The sequence below is a fragment of the Macrobrachium nipponense genome, chromosome 35 (genome assembly GCF_015104395.2).
Source record: "Macrobrachium nipponense isolate FS-2020 chromosome 35, ASM1510439v2, whole genome shotgun sequence".
NCBI lineage: Eukaryota > Metazoa > Arthropoda > Malacostraca > Decapoda > Palaemonidae > Macrobrachium > Macrobrachium nipponense.
Window position 1 is genome coordinate 46,349,497 of NC_061096.1, and position 5,000 is coordinate 46,354,496.

Consider the following 5,000-nt stretch of genomic DNA (forward strand, 5'->3'; position numbering starts at 1 on the left):
AGCAAAAATTAACAAAATTATATATGTAAAAAAAATGTACAGTTCTTATGCGCATGACTATTGTTCTATTCACCTTCAAGATTATAAATACGGACATTACATAGAAGAGCGGCCACTGCTCAACTCCTGGAAAAGTCGGCATATAAACCAAGCGCATACACACAGGTATGTATATGTATATGTGTATATATATATATATATATATATATATATATATATATATATATGTGTGTGTGTGTGTGTGTGTGTGTGTGGTGTATTATGTGCACACTTGTGCACGTATTTTTGTAGAGAGAAATTCCTCATTCCTTCATGCATTATGCTTATAAACTGAACCTAGGGCAGGTTTGATCTTTACGTTTATTATCGATTAAATTCATACTTATTACCGTCATGTCCAAATGATTACGTCTTCCTACGTTAACATAAATTAAAGAGAGAGAGAGAGAGAGAGCGGAAAAATCTAAATTCACAGGTTAGAGATATACTTAAATAATTCAGGGATAAATGATAGATTATTTACATTAATTAAAGTATACTATCCGCTGATTCATTTTCAGTTTCGCGTTGTTGTACACAGTCTTTTTGTCTGTCATTCATGACCAGTAACTTTTCATTCATAACATATATTTAACCATCTAAGTTTATATTTAACTAACTTTAGCAGAAAAATCATCGTTGCTCTTTCGTTTTTAATAATTGAATTGAGTTTCCAAATTCTAATTTACTTAACTTTTCTTTTCCCGGCGATTTTATAGCATTTTCCAATCTCCACTTAATGGTAAATTTCTTTTTCATATTCATCGACAACCTCTAAGATTTTTAATTTTTATGCCTGTCTCATCACAAATCTTTTTTATGTGGTTAGTTGTTTTTAGGCAAAATTACTCTGTATTCATTAAATTCTTCTTTGCGTAAAATTACCTCATACTTTTTTCTCTGTATTAATTTAATTCTTTTTTTTTTTAATTTCCTATCATTTTTCCTTGCGTGTTCATTAAACTGTTCTATACGTAGGAATGCCTCAGTCTTTTTTTCTGTAATCATTGAATTCTTGTTTACTCAAAATTACCCTAGTATTTAATTTGTGCTCATTAAATCCGTCTTTATCCTTCTGTGTTTTTTTTTTTATCTTTATTTTTGTATAAATTGTGTCTTACGCAGAAAGAGTACATACTTTTTAATCTATATAATCTTTAAATTTTTCTTTGCGCAAAATAACCTCAGTCTTTTCTCCCCTGTATTCACTTAAATTCTTCCGTAAGTAAAATTAATTGTTCTCTCTCTCTCTCTCTCTCTCTCTCTCTCTCTCTCTCTCTCTCTCTCTCTCTCTCTCTCTCACCCGAATACATTAAATATTCCTTTAAGCAAAATCGCCTCAGCCTTTTATTGCTTTGTGTTCATTAAACTTTTCCTGGCGCAAATTTGCCTCAGTCTTTTCCTCTGTATTTATTAACTTCTGGGCGAAAAATTGCCTGTCTTTTTTTCTGTAATCATTAAATTCGTTTTTACCCCAAGCCCAAATTACCCGAGTCTTTTTTTTCTCTGTATTCATTCAAGTCCTCACGCAGTATTTCCTCAGTCTTTTTTCCTCTGTAATCATTCAGTTCTTTAGGTAAAATAACCTCAGCCTTTTTCCTCCGTACCCGTTTAACTGTACCTTCCGCAAAATCTATCCAGTCACCTCCTATCCATTATCATAATATCCTACAGGAAGTCACAGGACACGGCTGTCACGTCCTTCTTCGGTGACAGCAAGCCGCAGCAGCAGCAGCAGCAACAGCAGCAGTAGCAGCACCTTCAGGAGCAAAATAGCCGATATAGAGAAGTCACAATGCACCGTCATTATACTCATTATGGCGGTCGACCACAACACGGAGCCGAGGTTTCCAGGCGACGCTTGTGGGATGATAGGGGTTTTCCGATCGTGTATCTAAGGGATAACGACTTAGATTTTCTTTATTTTCTTATTTAGTTATTTACCTTTTTTCTCTCTTATCTTATACGGCGTTGTAATGACAGAGGGTTTGACACAGTGATTTACAAATATACAGTGTATATAAATAATTTTATGTGTGTATGTATATATATTATAGATATATATATATATATATATATATATAGATATATCCCTATCCCGACATATTACACATATATTAGTGACAAAACCCACAGAAGATGGATGAGAACTATAAGGAATTAACTCGTGTAATTTGAAAAATGTACGAATATTATGAAACTCATAGTTGATTATGCTACCGTGAGCTGCTTTTGCAGTTTAACAACCCCTCCCCATATATATATATATATATATATATATATATATATATATATATATATATATAATATATATATATATTATATATATATATATAATATATATATATATCCCGACATATTACACATATATTAGTGACAAAAACCCACAGAAGATGGACGAGAACTATAAGGAATTAACTCGTGTAATTTGAAAAATGTACGAATATTATGAAACTCATAGTTGATTATGCTACCGTGAGCTGCTTTGCAGTTTAACAAATATATATTATATATATATATATATATATATATATATATATATATATATATATATATATATATATATATATATATATATATATATATATATATATGTGTGTGTGTGTGGTGTGTGTGTTGGTGTATATATATATATATATATATATATATATATATATATATATATGTATGTATGTGTGTGTGTTGTATGTGTGTGTGTGTGTGTATACATATATATACCCATATATATATACTTATTTCTCCCGTGTGTAATCTTTGAAATAAATGTATTATTTCGTGGCAGGCAATAACTAAATATAGATTAGAGTTAGCCAAGTATGTTAAGGTTGATTTTCGGAATGATTTTTGAAAAGTATCTGATATGAATCTGACTCTGTTTTATCCCATTCTTTTGTTAAAAATATGACGAATGGTCTATAGGAAGAAGAAATAAGATACAAAAGCAAATAGGGGTGGAGATAAATAGACGAAAATATTCCAAACAGCAGTGTAAAGTAATTAAAATGATACCGTTAACAATATATAGATATATATACATATGCATATATATGTATATAAGCGTACATATATATATATATATATATATATATATATATATATATATATATATATATATATATATATATAAACTGAAAGCGTATATAACTTCCACACAGAGCTCTGCCCAAAAGCTCCAATCGACTCTTCCGAAAGTACATGAAATCATTGCTATTCTCATGCAACGTTAGTCAGCATAATTGCATTTTGTAATTATAGCTGTTCCCGCGGTAAAGATTTCAAATACCAGTAAATACTTTATCGATCTTTTCAAAAACCTGTCTATCAAAAATCTGCACAGGACACGACGATTGTATAAGTCTACTATACTGCAGTATTTCATCACATTGCTGACTTGTGGGTGAATTGCTTCTTCCTGTAACTGACAGTAAAAATTCTTGGAATCGATGAAACCAATGTACTTGAAAAATTCAGTAGAGTACAAAATGTAACACTTGTAAAATTCATTTGAGTACAAAATGTAACACTTGTAAAATTCATTTGATTGCAAAATGTAACACTTGTAAAATTCATTTGAGTACAAAATGTAACACTTGTAAAATTCAGTGGAGTACAAAACGTAATGCTTGCAAAATTGAGTCGTGAAGAAAATGTAACACTTGCAAAATTTCAATTACAAAACGTAACACTTGCTATTTGCAGTCGAGTACAAAATGTAACGCTTGCAAAACTGAGTCGTATAGAAAATGTAACACTAGCAAAATTCGAATACCAAATGTAGCACTCACTATATTTAATCGAGTACATAATGTAACATTTGCTATATTCAGTCGAGTACAATATGTAGCACTTGCAAAATTCAGTCGAGTATGAAATGTAACACTCACTATATTCAGTCTAGTACAAAGTGTAAAACTTGCAAAATGTAGTCTAGTACAAAATGTAACACACTTGCTGTATTCAGCCGAGTAAATAATGTAACACTTGCTATTTTCAGTCGTGCACATAAGGTAACACTTGCAAAATTCAGTCTAGTACAAAATATGACAAATGAAAGTTCAGAAGAGAGAAAATTTTAAATTTGTAACCTAGTAATTCGTTTAATTTCATGACACTTACAAAAACTCAGTTGAGTACATACCACTTGTTAAATTCAGTCGAATACATGATACCTGAAAAATTCAGGTACTTGCAAAATTTCATTGATTGTTTACTTAATTTAACTTGGACACGGTACTGGTAAAATTCAACTGAATTCACAATTCTTAAACAATTTAACTGAGTACATGGTACTTGCAAAATTTCAGCTTAAAACATAAATCATACACAATTTAACGGAGCAATGGTACTTGCAAAATTCAGCTGAATTTATAATTTTACATAATTTAAGTGAGTACGCAATACTTGTAAAATTCAGTTGAATACACAACTCTTACACCATTAACTGTGTACAAGGTACTTGCAAAACTCAGCTGAATACTGAACTCATCCACTATGCAAACTGAAGTCACGACACTTTAAATTCGCATCGAGTTGTGATACGCTTCCTTTTTCAGTTTGTAAACAAAACTCTCGATATAAATATATCGCAGAGATCGCACTTTCCGTATTTCAATACTACTACCACAATCGATCACTTTCCGCATGAAATTCGCACACAAGCTCTTAAAACACCAACGGGGAAAACTTTGGGGTCCTTTTCCCTATCTTCTTCCATCGTTTTCATTCGGAAATCGAGCCAAATTTATGGACTTCGAGTGACACACAACAGGAAATGTCTTGATACAAACGCTCGACGATTTATGAAATAATGGGTGGGAAAAAATATTTGGATGTTAATGGTCTTATTGTCGGTATTCCAAAGAGAGAGAGAGAGAGTAAAAGAGGGAAAGAGTGAGAGAAAGAGAGAGGGAGAGAGAGAGAGGCAGCGGGGCGCAGGGCGCAGGGCGGACCAGAAGCACAGA

At 31.8% G+C, this 5,000-nt stretch overlaps 1 protein-coding gene across 1 annotated transcript in view; it reads right to left on the bottom strand.

Moving 5' to 3' along the window:
• The window catches only part of LOC135208735 (protein Wnt-7b-like), a 92,716-nt gene that overhangs the window by 87,692 nt on the left and 24 nt on the right, over window positions 1-5,000 (bottom strand). The window contains exon 1 of the mRNA XM_064241228.1: window positions 4,989-5,000. This exon is cut by the window's right edge and continues 24 nt beyond it. The gene's annotated coding sequence lies outside the window, so the exon portion shown is untranslated. The remainder of the gene's footprint in view (window positions 1-4,988) is intronic.